Source organism: Octodon degus, unplaced genomic scaffold (assembly GCF_000260255.1).
Source record: "Octodon degus isolate 3935 unplaced genomic scaffold, OctDeg1.0 scaffold00318, whole genome shotgun sequence".
Classification (NCBI taxonomy): domain Eukaryota; kingdom Metazoa; phylum Chordata; class Mammalia; order Rodentia; family Octodontidae; genus Octodon; species Octodon degus.
This window is the reverse complement of record NW_004524894.1, coordinates 1,431,699-1,446,918: the sequence shown is the minus strand read 5'-3', so window position 1 is coordinate 1,446,918 and position 15,220 is coordinate 1,431,699.

Here is a 15,220-nt window from a genome sequence, read left to right as displayed (position 1 = left end):
AGTTAGGTCTTTCTGGTCCCTGAGAGATTTAGGTTAACTACTCAAATATCTAATTTTAAGATATGTTACATTCTAACATCCTTTCTCAAGTTTTTGATTTCTCTGTTCTTTTCTGTAGTTGATTCTACCCCCAAGGAAACTAGGTGCAAATATCAATCCCTTTATCAGTCCCCCAAAGGCAAATAGTACAATAAAATTCTGAAAATGTGAAATATGACAGCTTGAAAAGTCATGAAGAAAAGGTACTTCTCTATGCAGAATAAAACCTTCCACATCTTGCTTGCTTCATCATGATGTAGGTGAAAGAAACTCCTAACCTGCTAGATATCAGGTACAAGTTTGTATTCTTTAAAATTGAAGAGTGAATTTTGGGAACAAGGAGGTTAAGAGCATAATAAATTTATTCAAAGAACGAAACCTTCTGTCATAGAGACAGAAAGAGACCCAAGTGGGTTGCCAAGGAGCCTGCCTTTTGTAGGCATTTTTATAGAGCAAATCCTTGACATGAGGCAGATCCAAGGTTGGAAACAAGGGAAATCCTGAGGTAGGCATAAGTTGGGACAAAACTATGGTCAAGAAGTACGATTGCAAGCATGATTGCTCAGGTGAAATTGATTAAATAAGAATCAAATGAGTAAGTGAGTCAGGTAGCAAGCAGGCATTAATAGGACACATAGAATTTTCTTTTTTCTCTTTCTTTCTTTCTTTCTTTCTTTCTTTCTTTCTTTCTTTCTTTCTTTCTTTCTTTCTTTCTCTCTTCCTTCCTTCCTTCCTTCCTTCCTTCCTTCCTTCCTTCCTTCCTTTCTTCCTTCCTTTTGTCTTTTTTTTGTGGAACCAGATTAGCTATTTCCTACCTTTTTCAAGGTGATTGATGATGACTTAGAATATCAATCCCTGATGTCCATCACTAAGGAGTTATGTGACTGTATTTGTTTGGCATTTTGTCTTCAGTTCTGGCCCAAAGGGGAAGTGCCTGTCTCTCTCACAGTTGGAAGGTATCTTGTCTTCCAAACTGGCTGCTTCAAAGGCATAGCCCATGCTGATCACCTATAATATTTCTATGTAACTTAGGTGCCTGTAGTAATCAGAACTCACATTCAGCTTCTCATTATTGCCAGTTCCACCTACCCTTCTATTCCCAACTGCTCATTCTGTAGTTTCCATCATAGTATTCTCACTCTTTGCTACCTGAGGTACAAATGCCAGTGGTATTGATGTCTACAGAAAATTCCCTATAAATGCTAATTTCTGGCCCCAACAAGACAAATTGATACCCTAGTTCAGTCCTTATTTTGAAAGTTTAAGAAACACTAATATACATCGTTTTCTGAGGCCTCTCAGTGTTTATCCTCCACTGAAAGTAGCTGTATCAAAGCAGGTTCTAAGAGAATAAAAACTGGCTATTTTGCTCCTTACATTTATCACATTATGTGGTGACCAGGAAAATGGATTTTAATTCATATCCATTTTTCAGTAGGCTTTATTTATCATGATTTTGGTCCCACTGGTAATTGTGAGTCAATTTTTTTTTAGCTGATGTCGATGTATTCTTAACTGCATAATACTAATTCACTTGTTTCATTGTTTCAACTTCTATGAGTTACAATCTTCAGTGCAGCCTATGATTCTGACTCTATGCATCTCTTGATGATAAATGAAGATGTCTCTCTAAGTTGACCTTAAAAATCTACTTTTATGACTAAGCAATACAAAGAAAGAGTGACATCTGGCTTCTTGTGTATTTGTTTTGTTTCATTCATGCATTTTCACTTTCACATTACATAAACTACTACCAATTTGGAAGTAAAATGAAGAACTTCAATTATCCAAGTGATCTGAATGAGTATCATGGAATGAATTGCAAAAAGATGGTTAATTTCCACTGATATCCATGAAATAGGAAGAGTAACAGGGTTGGGAATAACTCTAGGTAAAGTAAAAGAATGAGGTTGCATTGTTGTGGTTTTTAACTCTGGCAAATTTGACATTTACTCAACTATCTTCTATTAAATTCCTTATTTATTGATCACCTAGTTATCAGATTAAGTTAGTTATGAGAGTTTGGAATCTCATGTGTCTCAGTTACTCTTCTCTCATTGGTGGGACAAATACCTGACAATCAAAACAAAGGAAAGAAAAGTTTATTTAGCTCATAATTACTGGAGATTTCAGTCCTAACTCAGCTGGCTCCCAGGCAGAGCAACACATGGCAGAAAACAACCTTTCATGGTGGGCGCAAAGAATAGAGAGCACAAGAAGGAGTAACAGCACTAATGGGTACAGAGAGGAAGTCTGTCTCCCTTAAGTTCCATTCAGGCTATCTGTCTCAGGCTGAATATAGTACTCACACACATAATGCCAGCAGCATTTATACCCATAATACCAGCAGCACTCACACCCATAATCCCAGTGGATTATGAGTTAATCACACCTCTAGAAGTCTGCCTCATAACTGCATGAGGTTTTGGGAGGACAAATATACACAAACTATAACCTTATAGCTTTCTTAATTGACAAACAATAGTATACTGGAAAACAATATTGAACATAGATGTTGCTTATGAATAAACAAGTACATGAGCCACATCATCTGGAAAAGTCCATTCAGGGAACATCATGTATAAAATTAGTGAAAACAGATTTTTCAGAATGGTAGAGAGAAAAGTTTCAGACAAATAAATTTGCCTTATGGCTGGCGAGATAACTCATGAGACTAAGTGCCTGCTTAGGCAAGCACAGGGACCAGTTTGATCCTCTGTACCAAGTGGTACACCAGCCCTGCCCCCAGGCTTCCTGCTGAGAGGTGCATGGTGGCATACTGCTATAACTCCAGTGCTAGCAAGGCTGAAAACAGGAGGATCACTGAGAGTCCGAGTATGTAATGAGACCCTGTACCAACCACATTAAAAAATAAGTAAATAAATAAATTTATATTAAGCTGAATTGGAAAAACTCAATTCCATTTGAATGGTACATAAAATAGGATAAAAAAGAAGACAAAGAAGTTACTAATTATTAGGTTTAACAATATAAGATTGAAGGACAGTCTAACAAGCCTCTTTGGTTCTAAGTTTTCATGGCTAATATTGAAGCAGTGTTATTGACATCACCATTGTATATTTTGACCGCTCTGAACTGCAGTGAACTAAGTGAAACTGTGATTTATGACAACTCTTATTTCTTGACAAGATTTCATCAATTTTGATAAAGCAAGACAGATAAAGCAGACACCTAACCATTCAAGAAGTACATTTCCCAGTATGTTCTATTCAATGCCTATTGAAATTTTACTCATTGCATTTTTTCTCATAACAGTGTGAGCTTTTCTCATCTCATATTTTTAAATAATTTATTCTTACTTTCATTGCAATCTCTGAACACTAATTTGGCTATATTTTTTTTATTTTTTTGTTTCATTTTATTGAGAAATATCAATGAGAAAGTTTCAAAATTGATTAATAGGGCAGTTTCAATAATTAATACATTGCACATTGTTATCTTCATAGTGGTTATCTGTAGTATAAGATGCAGACAGAATATCCTGTCCAAACACTATTAGTACAAATCTTTCTTCTCATTGAATTAAGCGAAGGTAGCTGTATATATATCCTAACTATTCTGCGTATACAGATACAAAATGGTCCTTCCTTTGTATCCCCTTTTTTTCCTTAGTCCTGTCAGTAATAGGTATTCCATTGGCATCTAAATACTACAGGTGTGTGAATTAAACTGTTATGGTTTGTGTCTAGGTGCCCCCCCCCCACGCACCCAGAGCCTCATACAGTCTTGGGATGGCTTCTGGAGTTTGAGATTGATTACTGTGGGTATGCCTGCTGCACCTGCCCTGGGGCAGGTAATTTGCATTACAATGTAAGGTGGGAAGAGAAGCTAGCTGCTTGAGCTGCTGCTACCCCTCCCTTGCTCTCTTGCTCTTTGCCACTACCATGAAAGGTTGCTTTCTGCTCTGTGCTACTCTGCGTTGGACCCAGATGAGTATGGACTGAAACCTCCAGTAACTGTGAGCTAAATAAACCTTTCCTTCCTTCATTTTGAGTGTCGGGTATTTGTCCCAGCAATGAGAGAACAGTAACTAAGACATCATCAAAACAATCCAACACAGTCTAGTAGTCCACATTAGTAGTGGATTATCCACAGAAGTTGTTGACTTGAGCCTTTTACAGCTCAGTGTATTAATATGGTTTTACTTTATATACCTCATTTTTACACTTTTCTGCTAGATGATTAAGATCAAGATAAAGCAAGACCTGTATAACAAGGAATGTAACTTTTGTATCTGATAAGGTCAGTCAAGTACCCTCAGGATTTATCCTGTAACCCTGTACAAATCCTTTGTGAGTGTCAGCCATGTGAATGAGTCATGGCCATTGCTTGACCCATTTGCTCTGTGAAAGCCTGAGAGAGTGTTTTGTCTCCAGGTGACTCTCCTTAGGCACACTCTACATCATCGATCATGTTGCTCTGTGGCCCCATAATCTCCTTGATCAGAAAGTTTGGGCCACAATTGAGTTACCTGATGTTCCAGTATAGGTACTCCTATGTCCTGAGTCTTCACTGACCTTGAAAGGCTATGGTCAAAATCTTGCCTGTCCTTGCAGCCCTTCTATTTCTCTAATTTTTGGCCTGCAAAGTTAGGTTGTTAACCCTCCAGAAGAGAAGCATGTTATTATCCTACGTCTTATGCAGTTGAGTTTAATGTCATTATCTGTTGTCTATGCATTTTAATATTTCATGTGTTCTGAGAAAAGAAAGCACAGTGTGTGTGTGTGTGTGTGTGTGTGTGTGTGTGTGTGTGTTTTGTGCTTAATGTTAGTTTTGCCAACCTTCTTTTCTTGGGAATTGCCAAGATTAGTAAATCGCACTTCTGGGTGTATGTGGGTAGTCCATGAAGATATGACTTTTATAATACAGTCCCTGTCTTCATACTTTCAGGCACTGTTTCCCTGCTCTGCTTCCACAGGCACCCCATCAACTAAGGACATTTTCTCTGTCATATACTTGTGCAATGGTATTTCTGCCTCAAAGATAGCCAGTCATGAAATGAATCCCCTGAAAGTTTGAGCCCAATTAAATCTTACCTCTTTTAAATTGTGAGTTCTGGCTATTGTGCTCCAGTGACAGGAAAACTGACTAAAATAGAATCACATTGCCAGAAATCAGATATTTCTGTGGCTACATTATATCATGTGTTTGAGAGCACATTAGAACTGGTTTGTAGGATGAATTTTGAAAGGCTTGAAGACATGGGCTAGGTAAGCCTGAGAATACTATAGGCAGAAACTGATATGAGATTCTGGATAGAGCTTAGAAAACCAAAATGCTGCTAGGAATGTGAATAGTAAAGGCCAGATTTTGGTTTCAGTTTAGAATGAGGGCTCTGCTGGTAAGTGAACTAGAGGTTGTGTGTGTGTTCTATTCTGACAAAAAATGAATGCATATGTCTACATTTTGCCTATAACCTGTGACTTTGCAGAAGACTGTGGTTAAAAGTGGTAGACTAACTGATCTGATTGAGAAAATTTCAAGGAAGCTCAACATTGAGATTCTGGCATGATTACTGTTGACTGCTTTCAGTCAGAGATATAGTGAGAATGCGGGGTGGGGGGTAGAAGTTTTGTTCCAAGAGGAACCATGTATAAAGCTGATCAGTGCAGGAGTGGTTGCTGAAGAGATTAACACCATTAAAAGGAAAACAAGTATAAAGTACAGGAAAAGAAACATTATGAGAGCATTTCAAGAATCAGCAAGAGCCCCACCTATCACAGACTTAAGTGTAATGGTATAAATCTTTCATTTGGCAAAGAGTTCCTGGAACCTCACTTCCAAAATGCCTTCTAAGGGCCAGGGAGATGGCTCTGTAGAATAAGCACCCACATGGTATGTATAATGTCCTGAGTCTGATCCCTGGTACAAAAAAAAAAAAGAAAAAGAAATAGAAATAGAAAAAAAGAAACAAAGAAAAGGAAAGAAAGAAAGAAAGAAAGAAAGAAAGAAAGAAAGAAAGAAAGAAAGAAAGAAAGAAAAAGAGTCAAAAGGTCCTCCTAGGAAATTGTATTCCTGGTATTCATTTCGCTGTGCTCAGCCATCCTGGAACTAAGAGACTACTGCATACTTGGTTCAAGGGGTATTGGTTACTGCTTACACTAACAGTTAGTATTGACATTTTCCACATCATTCTTGTTTTACCACTGCAGAATGTAGGTTATGGGTTGAGGGAGGCTTCATCCCTCCCAAATTACAAAAAGATGTGTGGGAGTCCAGGTAAGTAATCCTGGACAGGGCATGTAGTGAGACTATGAGAATGAAGCTGAAGTTGTAGTAGAGACCCATGAAAGCGAAACTAGAATATCTGCCAAAGGAAACTGCTGAGCATAAGCAGAACCAGCCCATGAGAGAAGCTCTATGGGATGCAACTTGCAAGGCCATGAAGTGAGACCACTTAAATCCTCTGAAAATCCAACCACATTATACCACCATGTGGTTGGATTCTGGACACAAAATCACAGAACTTAATATTTTCCCTGTTAAATTTCAGTCTTCTTTGGTCCTGTTCTTTGTTCATTCCACTTCTTTTCCTTTTAGGACTGGGGATATTTATTGTATACCATTGCACTTTGAAATTGTGTGATTTCATTTTTGTTTTTATAGGAGCTTATACCAGAAAGTTTGCCTTGAAACTCAGAGGTGAGTTTGACTTGGAATTTTGAACCTTGCTGGGACCATTGAGACTTCAGAGGAAGGGATAATTGTGTTTCAGTTGTAAATGGCACGGCTGTCTTATGTTAAACAGAATTATGACCTTGTATTTGTTTGGAGACTAAGTTTATTTTAAGGGAAACTATTGGGGTATCAAGTTGACAAGGGATGAAATACAGTCATTAAGCATAATAGTGTCAACTTGCTTGTCTTGCTACTTGCCTAGAAGATTAATATATCACACTTCTTTGTTTATCTAGGTAGGTCAAGAAGGTATGAATTAGGGCACAATGTGAGAAGCAGTCAAATTATAAATAAATGTTCAAATTAAAAATGTAATTACACTTATCCATAAAGCAATACATGTTGGGGGAGTGTCACTATTCACAATACATATTTATGCAGTGGATAGTTGTGTTGTACCTCCTTAAAGGAGTATTTACAGAAATAAATGCTAATGAAATTACTAAAAATATTTGTGGAATTCTGCACAGGTTATTTGTTTCTTTCCTCTCAATTATTTATTCAAACATTTTTGTTTATGTGACTCTGGACTCATGGATACAAGTTCTATGCTTAGGGTTGTAATTTGATGCCATACTGTTTATTTTGTTGTTCAAAAGTTGTTTCTTACATTGTTTTGACATACTGTGATGGTTATGTCCTTTGAAATTTTATTTTGCTTTTTTAAAAACACTCTTTCTGGCCCTTCAATATGTTCCAGGCTTGTATTGTGTATTTCTAGGCCTGAAACCCTAGAATTGACCATTTGTTTAAAAAAAATATTCCATCCATATTTTTTTCAATATATAATTTTGCTCTTAAGGTTATCATATTACTATCTAAGAAATTGAGATATTCCTTTCTTTACTGGAAAATTTAGTTTGATTTCTTTGCTATTTCATGTTTTCTGGAGTCCCGTCAGAAGACTGCCTAACTGTAGAATATTTTTGATACTATAGTTTATTGTATTGATTCTGAATTTTAATAGTTGTCCATATTTTTGATTGATACAGTTTAAGTGTGCTGTATTTTTCTATAACTTCTTCCAATTTCATCTGTTATTTAAAATTTATTCTTAAAGTTATTAAGGACAATGTCATATATTTTAATCACTATAGTTTCTTTGTTTATGTCATCTCTTTACTCCTGCTATTGTCTATTTTGCCTTTATTTTGTTTGACTTATTATTATGAACAGAAATTTCTTAGTCTTTTAAATAATTATTTAAATGGTACTGGTTTCTCTTGCTATCTATTTATTTATTTATGATGTTTATTATTTATTACTTGATATTTTAGTGGGATTTATTATGTTTTACTTTTTTGTTCTTTGGTTGGTTGTTTACTTATTTTAAAAATAATTCTTCTTTTTATATATTGGAACATTTTGTAGTTTTAAGTTCCACTTTAGCTATTTTATAAAAGTTTAATATACATGATTTTGAATTTTTGTTTGAAGTAACTCAAAATTTCATTGTTTTTTTTTTTTTTTTCTGCAGTACCAGGGATTGAACTCAGGACCCTGTGCTTGCCAGGCAAGCACTTATTCTACTGAGCTATTTCCCCTGGCCTTCACTGAGTTTTTGACTCAAAATTATATAAAAATACTTTTAAATTTCTAAATTTATTTATTCTTTTTCAAGCAGTATTTATTGCATACATGCAAAATAATAGAAACTGCTCTAGAGAGAATAAGAAAAGAGACCAAGAAGACAAAAACATTCATTTGTTCATGCTTTAGAAAATGGTTATTAGTTACAATGTTTCTCGATTTCCTACAGAAAATATATGTTCTTCAAATATTGAATACAATGTTATGTATACATTATTGTAATTAGGTCATATTTATTCATTATGTTGTCCAAACCTTATTTTTTTGTTATTTCATGTATTTTGTTTTTGTTACTAAAAATACAGTTTTTCAGTATAATAGGCTTTTTCTTGAAATTTTGAAATTTACTGTTGAATTTTGTCAATGTGTGCTTTACCTTGTTTAAGTTGATATGACTATATATATATATATATATATATATGTTAAAAATCATTATTATCTCTGGAAAATTGAAAATTTTCATCGGTATATATATTTCTACATGCATAATTTATTTAATCTCTTTTACATTTTTCAAGTCTGTTTCCCTGAGTCACATTCCTGAGAGTTTTGTTGATCATCTTTCACTGTAATTTTCATTTCTATAGATTATTTTCATTCTATTTTGAATCTACTTTTAAATTTTATTATATTATTATTTCTTGTTGTTTAATTTACCTAACCTCCACTTCATGTTTTGAACTACATGAATATTTTTTTTCTTTTATTCTATGTGTGAAGAGTCCAGCATTGAAATTCTTTGTGCATTTATATGCTGATACTCAGGTATAGTAATTGGTTTCTCATGGATTTTATATTTCTGTTTCTGTAAGAACATATATCTTACATTATCAGTGCAAATTATTTTATGCCTGGGTTGAAATTATTTCTTCCAAAAAGTTTTTGTGTGATACAGTACACTTAAGTATTCTTCTTGACATCACTGGTAGTCAATTTAGGCTACAAGATTGTGTGAGGATTGTTTGTGCTTAAGAATTCTCAAGAGAGATTGTCCACATGTTACACACAAGTTTATCATCAAAACATGCAAGTTTTTTCGTTCTTTTGCTGTGCTAGTTTTAATTTTCATTACTATTACATGATATGTCTACCCATTTTGGGTACTAGCTTTATCCTGGAAGTTATATTAGACTCCAACCTTGGGATAGCATTAGCCTTTGATCCTGTCCATTTTACCTTTGATAGCTGTTGATAATACCATTCTCAAGGTTTCCAAAGTTTACAGGTGCCCTGTGAACAAAGACTTATTTTACTTTTCTCTTCTGTACAAGGATTTCTGCTTTCATGTTATTCTTTGTCAGCTACTTATACTCTATTTCTTGTGAAATCAATGGTGACATTAAAATGTTTATATTTTATGCAAATTTTCATTGTTTTATTTTCAAAGTATATTCAGTCCTCCAGTAAACATTCTGTTTCAAATAGGATCCACTTCAAAAGATTTCTTTCTCTTTGTATAGATTACTTCCATATTATATATATATGGCCCATAGCAATATAAAATGTATTCATTCACCTTGATGTTGTCCTAAAAGATTATATACTGTACAGAAAGAGGTAGTTATGATAATTTATTTTTTTGTGTGTGTGGCCAGTTCTGTCCACCATGGGGGTGGGACTGGCGCAGCATGTGATTCTGAGATCAAACTGCAGTGTGCTTTGCCTAAGCTTGCCTAAGCAGGCACTTTAGACTGCTGAGCTATCTTGCCCACCCGATGACTTATTCTTGGTAATCTCATAATTATTTATAAATAGCAGACACAACAGTTTTATAAGTTGCAGGACAATATCTAATTGTGTATATTGTTACTCAAGTATATTGGAAAACAGCCAAATACAGGCCACAGTTACCAGTATAAAATGTAAATAGCAGCTTTCAAAATTGATAATTTTATAGCCATAGAGCGAAACCAGTTGATATAATCTGTATTTCTAAGTTATATCTCTTCTCACTTTCCTCAACAGTGTTAGGAAACTAGTCAGATGATGTGAAAGAGAAATGTATGTAAAGAATTCCTGATTTACTTTTTTTTCTGTCTAATCATTGATTTCCACTGTAATAACCATGTGACATATACCTAACATTTTATGGAATTTGAACCATAAAAATAATGCTCTTCTATAAAATGCTACTGGCATAAATTTCTTGATAAGAGAAAGTAACATTGTTAACATATCTATTCTCCCAAAAACTATAAATTCAGCGAGATCTCTATTAAAATTGTAAGAATAATGTTTTGCAGAAATAGAAGGAAAACACATAAAATTTGTATGAAATTTCAAAAGAATAGACATAGCCAAAACAACATCATTGAAAGTTTCTATAGTTTATTAAACCTCTCTTGAAAAATTTCTACCATCATTATAGACAAAGTCCCTGCAAAATCTCTGCTCCTTCTGATCTTATGCAATTTCCACCTCATTTTTTTCCAACAGTGACATTGGTTTTTATAGACATTTTTACTTCTTTATTCTTGTCTCATATTCTTGTCTCTATTCTCTTGAGGTTTTTTCTTCCCATCCAGGCAATATCTTTCACTATATGCTTCAGTTCATTTTTCTTGGTCAAAAAAAATAATCATAAGTTATACAAAATCAGTTTTCCTTCCATCACCAAAATGGACTCAGAATACAAATATAAATATGACTTCTGTTATAGTCTTGTACATTTTGTCTAGTATTTTCCAAGTTTTTGTATTACATACATTGCCTTTACAGAGTGAAGGAAATCAATGACAATTTTTACTTTCATGTGAACTATTCAGTTTGCCATGAACTTCCTAGTCCATGTATTTACTATGCTATTCATGTTGGCTCATGATCCTCTGACAGTAGAGGAAGGAAAGAACCAAAACAATCTTGATAATGAAAATCAACATAGCAGGCATAATATTTCCTGATTTCAAAATGCATTACAGTGCAACAGTAATTAAAACAGCATAAGTTGTTGTTAAACAAGCATATAGACTAGTGGAAATATACAGAGTCCAGAAATAAAATTAAACATTAATAGTCAACTGATTTTCAATAAAGTTACACAAAGATACAAAGAAAGGATTGTTTCTTCAATAAATTGTGTTGGAAAACAGGTTATCCACATGTAAAAGAATGGAACTAAAATATTTTACTTTTTATTTAAAAATTTAATGGACAAATAAAAATATTACATATTCATTGTGTACGAAGTAACACATTGTAATATGTATACAATATGGAATGACTAAAATGAACTAATTAACACATAATTAACATTTTTGTCATGAGAACTATTTTAATCTTTTGGGGATTGAACTCAGGACTCTGTGCATTCCAAGTATGCATTATGCCACTGAGCTACACACTCAGTCCCGAGAATACGTAAAAATTTTGAAGAATACAATTCATTGAAACTGTAAACTCCAACATTAAAACTGGGATAAAGTTCCTTGATATCATTGACAAATTTTTGTATATAACACTCCAATGTCATTTTATTAAAATATTAAAATTGAAAAAGGAGTTGGAAGTAAAGAAAGCATATATTGTGTATACTACACTCACAAAAATAGAAACAAAATTTAGTTGTGTGTAATAGTGAGATTTTTGTATTCTGGTGTAATGTTGAACCTAGATTGATAGAATAGGTTTTTCACATGGGATACTCTAGAAAAAGACTACAACAATAGGATTCAAAAACAAGTACTTTTCTCAGGGTGCTGAAACCAGGATAGAAAAATGAGGAAGTAAGGTGTTGAGGAGAGTAAAGTCAATAAATAGTTTGTTTGAAATACTTATTTGGGTAACTTGAAATTGACCCTGTTGGGGAATTCTAGAAGCGAGTGTAGGGCCAGCCAAAAGCTCAGTGGATTAAAGTGCCTGCAAGCAGGCACAGGGGCCGGGGGTTCAATCCTCAGGCCTGCTGTGCCAGCCCCACGCCCCAGGATGCACTGAGATGGGGACTGAGATTGGGCGTGGTGGCGTTTGCCTGTGATCCCAGCTCTTGGGAGGCTGTAAACAGGCAGATCACTAGGAGTCCAATGTAGTAGTGAGACCTTGAACACCCTGTATACACTTCCCTGAAATACAAAAAATAAATAAATAATAATAATAATAGAAGACAATGCAAAATATCAACTTCAGAGTTACTGCTAAGTGATCCATAAGGCCCGAGGGAGATAAACCTTTTAGATAGCAACTCTTATTTGTCACTAATTGAGTATTTCTCCTTGGAGATGTTGATTCTCCAGCATGTTTTGCTTATTGTGCAAGTGAGAAAATGTGCCCTAATGATCAGTAAAAGTACCCAACAAAGAAATTCAGTAAGCAAAACCAATTAAATAAATGTTAATTATGGAGACCAAGTGTACATGTACAGACCACAGGATGAGTACAGTTTCTTAGCTTTGTACACAGATCCACTCAAAAATGCTACCTTCAATTTTTTATTTACATCTGGTGCAAAATCAAGTGAGGCTTTCTATAGGACATTTTCAGTGTGACATCACACTAAGTGAATTTCTGATAGGACCATCTTTCTAAATGCATAACTTGCATGAAGTACAAGCAGTGAAGGAACTGCGGAGGCAAAAGACTCTCCTGTTATTGTCATTGGTACTGTGAAGCTGTGGCACATGGCAGAAGAGGCAACAGTTCATGGTGGTAGAAGACAGCAAAAGTAACAAGAGAGGTGCAAGAGATTCAAGCCTCTTTCTGCCTGTTTTATTTTTTCAGTCTGCTGGGATTAGGATGCTGTCAATTCAATCAGTGGATTCACCAATCACTTCCCTTCAATCCCAGCACCCTTAGTCCTAGCATTGAACCATGAATGAATAACAAACTCTAGATTCACCTACCTCCTAAAATGCCCCACCTATAAGTGCACAAGGCTTTGAGGGGACATCCAGACATGAACTATAACACAGGTGCAGCTTGGTGTCAATTATATTAATGAAGAATACATTATTACTTACATTGAGAGCTGCAAATAGTTGGTGTGTGCTGTAATGTAATGTGAAATGCTGGAGAACATGAGATAGGGCTGAAGAGATGATATGACAACCAAACTTCTTTTGTCTTGTCAGTTGTAGGAAGCTATAGATGGCTTTTAAGCATTGGAGTGATATGTAGTTTGATCACACTATGAGGTATTTGGAGTTGAAGTGAAGTGGACCAATTTAGAAACTGTTGTCCTTCTTAGCAATGTGACTATGGGTCTTAAAATTATGATAATGATAATAGGGGTAAAATTGAAAATAGCTAATATTCATTAGCAGTCATTGTGTTCTAAAATCACTTGAGATTTTTATATAATTTTTGTATAATGTCACTTCATACAAAGAATTATCAATAGCAATTCTTACTATACCTATTGTAAATAAACAGTGGTACAAAAAAATAAAGCAAAAAACAGGAAAATCAGAGGCACTTGGATGAAAAGTACAGTTTGAACACAACTCCAGGACATACACTTTTAATGTGCATAACATCAGCTGTTGGCCAAAAAGAAACGTATTTGATAATATCATTTGATAAAATTAAAAGTTCACATTGATTTATTCTAAAGTATATTATGAAAGATGACTTCTATGACGTGGGAAAAGTTATGATGCACATTCATAAGCAATGTTTAAAAGAAAAGAAAATTATTTATTGCATAAAATGCTAAGAAATATGTCTTCAGCAACAAAAACTGCCTGAAGTTCATTTTATCTCTACAGTTATAATAAAAGAAATGAGCCCTGAATTGTACTGGATTTTTATAAGATGCTGGTATACTAACTTGTGGTCCACAGGCTAAAATATGAAGTAGCTTAATTGCAATAAGCATGGTATTTTTTCAACTTGGAATTCTCTAGGTAGAATTTTCCACCATGTGAATAGATAGCCTTCTAGGCAGGATTGGCTTATTTTTGTTATGATGAGAAAATTATACCTAATGATAGATAAGACCAGTTGTTTTGCTTATAGTGGCCATTTCACATATATTTAAACTTCTAGAAAGAATTATTGGAGATAAAAATGGACCATTAAAATTTATTCCATAAAATGTCTGAAAGTACATATGAAATGAATGAATACTACTTTTAGTGGTACAGATAAGATAGTAACTACTATCAATATTGCTGTAGATCTACTCTACACTCTGAGGTGAAATATGACTGTTCTTTTTATTATTAAAAATTTTTATTTATTTATGTGTGCGTGTGTTTGTGTGTGTGTGTGGCCAGCTCAGCCCACCAGGGGGCGGGGCTGGCTGGGATGTGGTGCTGGGGGATTGAACCGCGGTCCCTGTGCTTTGCTAAGCTTGTTCTAAGTAGGTGCTTTAGACCACTGAGCCATCTCACCAGCCCGAAATATGACTTTTCACTGAGATTCATGTTTAAATATTCATTTCATAGGCTAGCTGATTGTTGTAGGTAAAATTCGCTAAATGACTTTAGAAATGATACTCTTTTATAAAAGTGTATTTTGAAATTATTATGGATATATGTTTTAAATTATTGCAAAACTCATAAATATAGAACTTGCCATGTTCAATATAGGTATGATTCAGTATCTCTACACATAGTTACATTATTGTGAACCAGATCTCTAGAACTTTTTTAGCTCAAAAATTTGAAATTCTGTATTCATTAAGCAACAGTTTTCTGATTTTCCCTTCCATCATCTCTGGTAGTCAGCAGCCTAGTTTTTGTTTGTAAAATGTTGAATGTATTAAGGGTATTTGCTTCAACATAATGTTCTTAAAGTTCATTCATGTAACATATATCAGAATATCTGTGATTGGTAGAGCATGAACATCGTTTGTATAAGATTCCCTGTTTTATCACATGTACCAATAGAGAAAGAAAAAAAAGAATGCCCTTTTTCTCCCAGCTTATGAGATATAGTTAATAAGAATTATATAGGGGCA